The sequence below is a fragment of the Procambarus clarkii genome, chromosome 57 (assembly GCF_040958095.1).
Source record: "Procambarus clarkii isolate CNS0578487 chromosome 57, FALCON_Pclarkii_2.0, whole genome shotgun sequence".
In the NCBI taxonomy this organism is placed as follows: domain Eukaryota; kingdom Metazoa; phylum Arthropoda; class Malacostraca; order Decapoda; family Cambaridae; genus Procambarus; species Procambarus clarkii.
The window spans coordinates 24,141,126-24,153,642 of record NC_091206.1 but is presented as its reverse complement, the minus strand read 5'-3'; the positions used below and the strand labels follow the sequence as shown (position 1 = coordinate 24,153,642).

Genomic DNA, 12,517 nt, shown 5'->3' with positions numbered 1-12,517 from the left:
AGGGAGGGAGTAGGTCAGGGAGGGAAGAGAGTTGGTCAGGGAGGAAGAGAGTTAGTCAGGGGGGCAGAGAGTTGGTCAGGGAGGAAGGGAGTTGGTCAGGGAGGAAGGGAGTTGGTCAGGGAGGAAGGGAGTTGGTCAGGGAGGAAGGGAGTTGGTCAGGGAGGAAGAGAGTTGGTCAGGGAAGAAGATAGTTGGTCAGGGAGGAAGGGAGTTGGTCAGGGAGGAAGGGAGTTGGTCGGAGAGGAAGGGAGTTGGTTGGAGAGGGAGGGAGTTGGTCAGGGAGGGAGGGAATTGGTCAGGGAGGAAGTAGGTCAGGGAGGGAGGAGAGTAGGTCAGGGAGGGAAGAGAGTTGGTCAGGGAGGAAGAGAGTTGGTCAGGGAGGAAGGGAGTTGGTCAGGGAGGAAGGGAGATGGTCAGGGAGGGAGGGAGGGAGTTGGTCAGGGAGGAAGGGAGTTGGTCAGAGAGGAAGGGAGTTGGTCGGAGAGGAAGGGAGTTGGTCGGAGAGGAAGGGAGTTGGTCGGAGAGGAAGGGAGTTGGTCGGAGAGGAAGGGAGTTGGTCAGGGAGGAAGTAGGTCAGGGAGGGAGGGAGTAGGTCAAGGAGGGAGGGAGTAGGTCAGGGAGGGAAGAGAGTTGGTCAGGGGGGCAGAGAGTTGGTCAGGGAGGAAGGGAGTTGGTCAGAGAGGAAGGGAGTTGGTCAGGGAGGTAGGCAATTGGTCAGGGAGGAAGTAGGTTAGGGAGGGAGGGAGTAGGTCAGGGAAGGAGGAGAGTAGGTCAGGGAGGGAAGAGTTGGTCAGGGAGGAAGGGAGTTGGTCAGGGAGGAAGGGAGTTGGTCAGGGAGGGAGGGAATTGGTCAGGGAGGGAGGGAGTAGGTCAGGGAGGGAGGGAGTAGGTCAGGGAGGGAGGGAGTAGGTCAGGGAGGGAGGGAGTAGGTCAGGGAGGGAGGGAGTAGATCAGGGAGGGAAGAGAGTTGGTCAGGGGGGCAGAGAGTTGGTCAGGGGGGCAGAGAGTTGGTCAGGGGGGCAGAGAGTTGGTCAGGGGGGCAGAGAGTTGGTCAGGGAGGAAGGGAGTTGGTCAGGGAGGAAGGAAGTTGGTCAGGGAGGAAAGGAGTTGGTCAGGGAGGAAGTAGGTCAGGGAGGGAATTGGTCAGGGAGGAAGTTGGTCAGGGAGGGAGGGAGTTGGTCAGGGAGGGAGGGGGTTGGTCAGGGAGGGAGGGGGTTGGTCAGGGAGGGAGGGGGTTGGTCAGGGAGGGAGGGGGTTGGTCAGGGAGGGAGGGGGTTGGTCAGGGAGGGAGGGGGTTGGTCAGGGAGGGAGGGGGTTGGTCAGGGAGGGAGGGGGTTGGTCAGGGAGGGAGGGGGTTGGTCAGGGAGGGAGGGGGTTGGTCAGGGAGGGAGGGGGTTGGTCAGGTAGGGAGGGGGTTGGTCAGGGAGGGAGGGGGTTGGTCAGGGAGGGAGGGGGTTGGTCAGGGAGGGAGGGGGTTGGTCAGGGAGGGAGGGGGTTGGTCAGGGAGGGAGGGGGTTGGTCAGGGAGGGAGGGGGTTGGTCAGGGAGGGAGGGGGTTGGTCAGGGAGGGAGGGGGTTGGTCAGGGAGGGAGGGGGTTGGTCAGGGAGGGAGGGGGTTGGTCAGGGAGGGAGGGGTTGGTCAGGGAGGGAGGGGGTTGGTCAGGGAGGGAGGGGGTTGGTCAGGGAGGGAGGGGGTTGGTCAGGGAGGGAGGGGGTTGGTCAGGGAGGGAGGGGGTTGGTCAGGGAGGGAGGGGGTTGGTCAGGGAGGGAGGGGTCGAAGGTGTCGTCGAGCCCACAAGCAGGATGAAGGAGGCTAAACAGATGATCGTAACCCTGAGGCAGGGGCAATGAACAACCCTCAAACTTGCACAAGGCGAGATGACGCTAAGAGGACACATCCATTGTACAACCAAGCCCTGATGGGGGTTTCCAGGGCACACAGAGTAGATGTGTCCCTACAGGAAGCCCACACACTGGTGCTGCCAAAGCCGGTTGTAACCCCGTGTATTATTTGGGTAAACTGGTCCCTGTGAGGTGAGCAACCTCGGAGGCCCAGAGGAGGACTGCCCTACTGAACCTAGGTATCACCTAATAGGCACCCTGGCAGCCTTCGAACAGGTAAAAGAAAACTAAAAATAGGAAAGAGAACCCCAAGGAAGCACCACAACCCAGGGGCCAGAAAGAGTAATGGCCACTGCGATTATGCAAGCAGGGTAGCACAGTGCACCCCATCCAGCAACAACCGCTCCCTACCCAAGGTCAGACGAAAGTACCAAGACCTAAGCTGATCCCAAGGGTGAGGCAGAAAGCCAAGCAGCTGCTACCGCTATGGGAATGGGGACCTCAAAGACCCAGAGAAGAGGACTCTGAACCCCAAGGGGTGAGCTCACAGGGTGCTTAAGAAAGGGAGGTTATTTTGAGTTCTTGTTCTTGAGATGATTTCGGGGCTTAGCATCCCCGTGGCCCGGTCCTTGACCAGGCCATCTTTTTGTTACACACCCCCAGGAAGCAGCCCATAGCAGCTGTCTAACTCCCAGGTACCTATTAATTGCTAGGTAACAGGAGCATTAGGGTGAAGGAAACATTTTGCCCATTTGTCTCCGCCTCCATCGAGGATTGAACCCAGAATCTCAGAACTACGAATCCGAAGCGCTGTCCACCCAGCTGTCAAGCCCTAAGCGCATGCAGCCCTTGGTATGAACTCCTGGCCACTGCCAACACACAGCAAGAGCACCAGCAGGGTGAAGCCAATCAGGCAATTGAGACCAGAGCAAACTTCCAACCTGTATAACTTCAGCCGACAAACTGACGGTCTAGCTGCCAGCTTGGTGGGCTGGGACCCCCCCTCTCCCCCTCCCAGGGAATGGGGGAGGTCGGCACGAATGAGTGCCTGCAGTGTGATGATGTGTTGCATGTTAGCTTGTTTTTCTTTCGGGGAGTTTCTCAACCCCGGTCAATGGCAGACATGAATACTTGCATACATACAGGAGAATAGGCAGGTACGTAAAAGGGAAAGATCGACCTTTGAGGATCACCCTAAACGGTGCCAAACAGATGGAAGAAGTACTAAGGAATGCTAGAAAATTGCAAAGGGATGAGGATGGGAAAGGGTGGTCGTTAAGACGAGATCTTTCAAAAGAAGATAGAGAGAAGCTGAAACTGAACCTCGCCGAGGCAAAACATTTAAATGAGAGCAGGAATGAAGAAGAAATAAATTCTTTTTTCTACAAAGTGATAGGGGTAGGCAAACCAGTAAAGTGGTACATAAAGGCAAACCAACAAAATCAATAGAGAGAGGGGGAGTGAAGAATAAGGAAAGGGGGAACAAGTTCCTGAAGATTGCATACACCAACATAGATGGAGTGAGATCGAAGATACTGGAGTTAAGTGATGTAATACAGCTGCAGACACCAGACATTGTTGCACTCACGGAGACAAAACTTGAAGATGTAATTTTAAATGAGGTCATATTCCCAAGGGGCTACTCAATTTAGAGACGGGACAGAAAAATTAGGAAAGGCGGTGGCGTTGCTGTGCTAGTAAAAGAACACCTAAAGGTGAAGGAAATAATGACTGCCAATCCACAAGAAGTTGACATAATAGCACTAGAGATCTGCTATGAGGATGATAAACTAATGATGATAAATGCATATAGTCCACCGCCAAGCAGCACATGGTCAAAGGAGGAGCTAGATAGTAAACGTGAAGGTCTTATAACAATAATGAGAGAGATTATAGCGAGAGCGGATAACGATAGATCACGACTGTTGATAGTCGGTGACTTCAACTTGAAATCCATAGACTGGGAAGCATATGAAGCTAAAACAGAAGATTTTTGGACCTGTAAATTTGTAGACCTCATCCTGGAAACATTCTTGTATCAACATGTTAAACAAGCTACGAGGATGAGGGAAGGGGACGTTCCCTCCATGCTAGATTTGATATTTACCAGGAAGGAGGAAGAGATATTTGACATTCAGTACCTTCCTCCCTTGGGTAAAAGTGACCATGTCTTTTTGGGAATAAAGTATGCAATGCGTTATAAGCTGGAAGAAAATAAGGAGGTTGAAGCAGTTGAAAAACCAGACTTCAGGAGAGGACATTATGGTGACCTTAGAAATTTTTTTAGTGAGTATAATTGGACAGACTTGATGCTAGGCAAGGAAGTGAATGAGATGTATGGCAAGTTTTGTGAAATATATGATAAAGGCACAAAAAAATTTATACCAAAACAGAGATGCAGAACTAGGAAACAGGATTGGTTCAATAGAAATTGCGAGAGGGCTAGAGACCAAAAGACCCAAAAATGGAATCAATACAGGAAGAGGCCGAACCCCCAAACATACCAGCGATACAAAGATGCGAGAAACAACTACACGGCAGTGAGGAGAGAGGCAGAAAGAAATTTTGAAAAAGGGATTGCGGACAAATGTAAAACAGAACCAGGTCTATTCTATAAATTCATAAACAACAAATTGCAGGTAAAGGATAATATTCAGAGGTTGAAAATGGGAAATAGATTCACGGAAGATGAAAAGGAAATGTGTGAAACACTAAACGAAAAGTTCCAAAGTGTGTTTGTACAAAATGAAATCTTTAGGGAACCAGATACAATAAGAATTCCAGAGAACAACATAGAACACATAGAGGTGTCTAGAGACGAAGTGGAAAAAATGCTCAAAGAGCTCGGTAAGAACAAAGCAGCTGGCCCAGATGGCGTTTCACCATGGGTTCTGAGAGAATGTGCATCTGAGCTCAGCATTCCACTTCACCTGATCTTTCAGGCATCCCTGTGTACAGGAATCGTAGCAGACGGGTGGAAACAGGCTAACATAGTTCCAATCTACAAAAGTGGCAGCAGGGAAGACCCCCTCAATTATAGACCTGTATCATTGACAAGTGTAATAGTGAAAGTATTGGAAAAACTAATCAAAACTAAATGGGTAGAACACCTAGAGAGAAATGATATAATATCAGACAGACAGTATGGTTTTCGATCTGGAAGATCCTGTGTATCGAATTTACTAAGTTTCTATGATCGAGCCACAGAGATATTACAGGAAAGAGATGGTTGGGTTGACTGCATCTATCTGGACCTAAAAAAGGCTTTCGACAGAGTTCCACATAAGAGGTTGTTCTGGAAACTGGAAAATATTGGAGGGGTGACAGGTAAGCTTCTATCATGGATGAAAAATTTTCTGACTGATAGAAAAATGAGGGCAGTAATCAGAGGCAATGTATCAGAATGGAGAAATGTCACAAGTGGAGTACCACAGGGTTCAGTTCTTGCACCAGTGATGTTTATTGTGTACATAAATGATCTACCAGTTGGTATACAGAATTATATGAACATGTTTGCTGATGATGCTAAGATAATAGGAAGGATAAGAAATTTAGATGACTGTCATGCCCTTCAAGAAGACCTGGACAAAATAAGTATATGGAGCACCACTTGGCAAATGGAATTTAATGTTAATAAATGTCATGTTATGGAATGTGGAATAGGAGAACATAAGACCCCACACAACCTATATATTATGTGAGAAATCTTTAAAGAATTCTGATAAAGAAAGAGATCTAGGAGTGGTTCTAGATAGAAAACTATCACCTGAGGACCACATAAAGAATATTGTGCAAGGAGCCTATGCTATGCTTTCTAACTTCAGAATTGCATTTAAATACATGGATGGCGATATACTAAAGAAATTGTTCATGACTTTTGTTAGGCCAAAGCTAGAATATGCAGCTGTTGTGTGGTGCCCATATCTTAAGAAGCACATCAACAAACTGGAAAAGGTGCAAAGACATGCTACTAAGTGGCTCCCAGAACTGAAGGGCAAGAGCTACGAGGAGAGGTTAGAAGCATTAAATATGCCAAAACTAGAAGACAGAAGAAAAAGAGGTGATATGATCACTACATACAAAATAGTAACAGGAATTAATAAAATCGACAGGGAAGACTTCCTGAGACCTGGAATTTCAAGAACAAGAGGTCATAGATTTAAACTAGCTAAACACAGATGCCGAAGAAATATAAGAAAATTCACCTTCGCAAATAGAGTGGTAGACGGTTGGAACAAGTTAAGTGAGAAGGTGGTGGAGGCCAAGACCGTCAGTAGTTTCAGTGCTGGGAAGACGGGACACCACGAGCGTAGCTCTCATCCTGTAACTACACTTAGGTAATTACATAACCACCTATAAAATTCTCAGGGGAATTGACAGGGTGGACAAAGACGAACTCTTCAGCACAAGTGGGACACGAACAAGGGGACACAGGTGGAAACCTAGTACCCAGATGAGTCAGAGATGTTAGAAAGAATTTTTTCAGTGTCAGAGTAGTTAATAAATGGAATGCACTAGGAAGTGATGTGGTGGAGGCTGACTCCATACACAGTTTCAAATGTAGATATGATAGAGCCCAGTAGGCTCAGGAATCTGTACACCAGTTGATTGACAGTTGAGAGGCGGGACCAAAGAGCCACAGCTCAACCCCCGCAAGCACAATTAGGAGAGTACAATTAGGTGAGTACATAGAGAGTTTCATAGGCCATTGCTCCCTTCGCCTCTCTGAAGGGGACCATGTTCTAGCTAGTGGTCCCTGGTAGGCATGACAACCCCATATGACTGAAGCCGCCATACTAATATTAGCTAATATCAGTCCAATAGCTCCAGGGAGCCGACAAAGCTCCCCAACAGAAAAATTAATATAAATTTGTTATTATAATTATTTTTATTGCTATGAGATCACAATTGCTTGATATATCAATGAAAATCATTTTGAGGCAATGGAGTGACTTGAACTCGTGACCTGGTGATTCCCAGACGCCTACCTTAATTGCTCAGCCACAATGGTACGAAAGTTGACCAACCCAGAACTCTACTGAGTTCTCAGGAAGGTTCTGGCGGCCCCAAACTGGGGCTCTACTAGGATCTTACAGCCAACCTGACCACACTCAGGCCTACAGTAAAGGAGTTCACACTCTTACATCCCAGTTAGATCAATTGTCTCAAAATTATTTTCATTTATATATCATGTCATTGTGATTTCATTGTGATCTGACTGGGGTGTAAAAGTGTGAATGCCATTAACGTAGGCCTGAGTGTGGTCAGGTTGGCTGTAAGATCCTGGTAGAGCCCCAGTTTGGGGGCTTCCAGAACCTCCCAGAGAACTCAGTAGAGTTCTGGGTTGGTCAACTTTTGTACCTCCATGGCCAAGCAGTTAAAGCAGGCGTCTGGAAACCACTAGGTCGCGTGTTCAAGTCACTATTGCCTCAAAATGATTTTCATTATCTGTATAATTATAATTATCATAATTTATAATTCTTGTATAACCCTTAAACTGCGCATGGCGTATATATATATGACATGAGAAACATGTCCCACGGTGCACATGGGGCATATATACACCATAGGGTGTCAGGCACGATTCAAATGGCCCGCAGCTACACAGGGTTCACATTACAAATACAAATATTTATTCAGGTAAAGTACATACATACAAGGTGAAATACAAAAGTTGATGGATTCATAGATAGAGCTAGTACATACAATGCCCAAAGGCACTATTACGCAAAGCGTTTCAGGCAGGAAAAACACTAAGACTAAAACTTAATACTAACTTAGATAAAAGTATAAATTGTGTTGAGAAAAAATCAGAAACAAATGAAAAAAGGGGGGGGGCATTAGCTTCCTCAGGGCTCTTGTAAACAGACGCCATTTTTTTTTTTAAATCCTGGGCAATATTCTCCGATGTGAAAAGCACAGTACTGTTGGAGCAACCAAGGCTGGCGCGTGCAGCATGAACGAACAGCATTAATGTTCAGCTTGTGACCGCAGTATCTCCAAAAAATGTCAAAATAAATATATAACTGCTATTATTTAGTGATGACAATATTACAGAGGACCCCTGACTGTTATAAAAATGACCAGGATTGTGATAATAGCAGCATTGTTGTGATAATTAGTGCTGTGGGAGGAGTGATGCTGAGGGACGGAGGGAGAAAGCATCGTTTACTGACTGTGTGGCCACCTGTTATTGTCTGCATTCACCATACCAGCTCAGTGGTTCTCTATGGTGAACACAAATATAGATACTTCTATATAATGTGTGTATTACTGTAATAACTGCAAAAGGATTATGTTGGGAGGAACCATTTGGGTGATGGAGGTGACGTCGTCTGCATGATTTGTCTGGCTGTGTAGAGTGTGGCCACTATGCTCTTTGGGCACTCTACAAGCTTAGGTGTACAGCTACGGTGCATACAATATGTAGATACTTATATATAATATGTGTATATAGTGTAATAACACTGCAAACAGTATTGTTGGGGGAGAAAGTTTAGTGCATGTGACCTTGAATGAGTGAGGGAGCCGCCAGCAGACTATGTGTATAGCGACGACTCTTAGTGCCTGAGCTAACTATATCAGCTTAGCTGTACAGTTGTGATGAACAAAACATGTAGATACTTATATATAACGTCTGTTTATTGTGAATAAAGTATAAAACAGGATGGTGGGAAGAGAAAGTGGGCGAGTGAGGCATTGTTGAGGGAGTGAGTGGCAACGAGTGGCTGGCTGGTGTGTGGTGGTCGTTGCTTTTTGACTCACAATACAATTTAGTGGTTCGTTATGGTGACCGAAACATGCAGATACTTATATATAACCTGTGTATAGGGTGTAATAACTGCAAAACTATTTGTTTATTGTTTTATGAACATAATAATTGAATCACTAATATGCACATCATACTTTTGAGTATAGCGATGATTCACCTTTTTTATTATATAAATGTATCACACTACACAATATTGAATAATATTACTGCAAAAAAACTAAGAGAAAATAAATCAGAGACATTGAAATAATTAGGTGATATCTTTGTGGCAACTTTCACCTGTCAGCTCGGGTGACACTGACCGGCTCTGACGACTGCTCTGTCAACGCCCACTTTTTGTCAGACTTCTTTGGTCTATTGCGCCCAAAATGTCACCTACGATTTTTTTTATTATTTTTCCCGTGCTCAGGGAACACAAATTAACATTTTTAGATGACTAAACAATTTTAGAATTTTTTTTTTCTTGCACACAGGGGTGTAAATCTCCTCAGGACCCCTTAGCAGCTTAAGGGATAACTATTCCTTAGTTCCTTGAAATATTCTTTCCACTGTCTCCAAACGTCATCGATCTTCATTAGAATCTCAACCTCATCCATCATACTGTTCTTTATTAACATTTTCGTTCAAGAGGGACGTATACAACATACGTAATTAACTCTGCAGATGTTTGGAAGGACGTCTACGACGTCCAATTTTAATATATTTGTTAAAATTACATTTTTATCCAATTGCCGGGCTTATGGACTTCATATGTATATATCCCTGTAGAAAATTCTATTGCAAACAAATTGATACCAAAATGAACAGCCTAACAAGAAAATTGACATTATCAAACTAAAAAGATTATACACATTTGTGTGCAGGTATAGCGGGTGTGCAAATGCATGCCCGCTCATGGCTAACGCTTTGCTGAGTTTCACCTTTGCTGCGGTTGAGCCTTGGATTTTGGACTTATATATATATATATATATATATATATATATATATATATATATATATATATATATATATATATATATATATATATATATATATATTTATATATTTATATATTTATATATATATATTTATATATATATATATATTTATATATTTATATATATATTATACATATATTATATTATATATATATATATATATATATATATATATATATATTTTATATATATATATATATTTTATATATATTATATATATTTTATATATATATATATATATATTTTATATATATATATATATATTTTATATATATATATATATATTTTATATATATATATATATTATACATATATTATATTATATATATTTATATATATTTTATATATATATATATATATATTTTATATATATATATATATATATATTTTATATATATATATATATATTTTATATATATATATTTTATATATATATATATATATATATATATATATATATATATATATATATATATATATATATATATATATATATATATGTCGTACCTAATAGCCAGAACGCACTTCTCAGCCTACTATGCAAGGCCCGATTTGCCTAATAAGCCAAGTTTTCATGAATTAATATATTTTCTCTAATTTTTTGCTTATGAAATGATAAAGCTACCCATTTCATTATGTATGAGGTCAACTTTTTTTTATTGGAGTTAAAATTGACGTGGATATATGACCGAACCTAACCAACCCTACCTAACCTAACCTAACCTATCTATATAGGTTAGGTTAGGTTAGGTAGCCGAAAAAGTTAGGTTAGGTTAGGTTAGGTAGTCGAAAAACAATTAATTCATGAAAACTTGGCTTATTAGGCAAATCGGGCTTTGTATAGTAGGCTGAGAAGTACGTTCTGGCTACTAGGTACGACATATATATATATATATATATATATATATATATATATATATATATATATATATATATATAATAGACAAAACCCAAGATTCAAGAAGATTACAAATTCTTGAGGCAATTCACATAAGAATAGAGCGACCTACCATGAACACCCAAATCACGGAACTATTTACTCTACCCACCATGAGAGTAAGGACAAGACAAGAACATATCGATGCCAACACAGAAGACAATGTCCAACATAACAGGCCAATTACACTGGATTAATCTTTGTGTTTAGATAGGAGATGCCTCGTATGGGCCAATAAGCCTTCTGCAGCCCCTATGTTTATCCCTTATGTATCCCCCCATGTTTTTCACCTTCATTGTATTATCACCTGACCTAATGCGGGTATAAAATCAACTAGTATTGTAAGATCTGTTCACTTGAGAATGAACCATGGAGGTTCGAAACGTCGTGCAAATTATACAAATAAGTGTAATACACTCTATAGTAAATCACTTCTTTTCTTCACCTTAAAAGAACGAAAATGAGTTTTGGAGAATTCCTTTTTCAATTAAGCCCTGATGCTAAGAAAATAGTTAGAGGGATAGAAGCCCTAAACCAGAAAATAATAAATACAGAATATGCGGTCATATTCAATGAAACATGTTTGAAAGAAAACCTGCTGCCAGTATACACCAATATATATATATATATATATATATATATATATATATATATATATATATATATATATATATATATATATATATATATATATATATATATATATATATATATATATATATATATATATATATATATATATATATATATATATATATATATATATATATATATATATATATATATATATATATATATATATATATATATATATATATATATATATATATATATATATATATATATATATATATATATATATATATATATATATATATATATATATATATATATATATATATATATATATATATATATATATATATATATATATATATATATATATATATATATATATATATATATATATATATATATATATATATATATATATATATATATATATATATATATATATATATATATATATATATATATATATATATATATATATATATATATATATATATATATATATATATATATATATATATATATATATATATATATATATATATATATATATATATATATATATATATATATATATATATATATATATATATATATATATATATATATATATATATATATATATATATATATATATATATATATATATATATATATATATATGTCGTACCTAGTAGCCAGAACTCACTTCTCAGCCTACTATGCAAGGCCCGATTTGCCTAATAAGCCAAGTTTTACTGAATTAATATATTTTCTCTAATTTTTTTCTTATGAAATGATAAAGCTACCCATTTCATTATGTATGAGGTCAATTTTTTTTTATTGGAGTTAAAATTAACGTAGATATATGACCGAACCTAACCAACCCTACCTAACCTATCTTTATAGGTTAGGTTAGGTTAGGTAGCCGAAAACGTTAGGTTAGGTTAGGTAGGTTAGGTTGTCGAAAAAACATTAATTCATGAAAACTAGGCTTATTAGGCAAATCGGGCCATGCATAGTAGGCTGAGAAGTGAGTTCTGGCTACTAGGTACGACATATATATATATATATATATATATATATATATATGTCGTACCTAATAGCCAGAACGCACTTCTCAGCCTACTATTCAAGGCCCGATTTGCCTAATAAGCCAAGTTTTCATGAATTAATGTTTTTTCGTCTACCTAACCTAACCTAGCTTTTTTTGGCTACCTAACCTAACCTTACCTATAAATATAGGTTAGGTTAGGTTAGGTAGGGTTGGTTAGGTTCGGTCATATATCTACGTTAATTTGAACTCCAATAAAAAAAAATTGACCTCATACATAGAGAATAGGGTTGCTTTATCATTTCATAAGAAAAAAATTATAGTAAATATATTAATTCAGGAAAACTTGGCTTATTAGGCAAATCGGGCCTTGAATAGTAGGCT

General features: G+C 40.0%; 1 protein-coding gene across 6 annotated transcripts in view; it reads right to left on the bottom strand.

Moving 5' to 3' along the window:
• Asap (ArfGAP domain of ASAP) overlaps nt 1-12,517 on the bottom strand; it is a 956,637-nt gene that overhangs the window by 19,505 nt on the left and 924,615 nt on the right. The gene's annotated exons all lie outside the window — the stretch shown is intronic.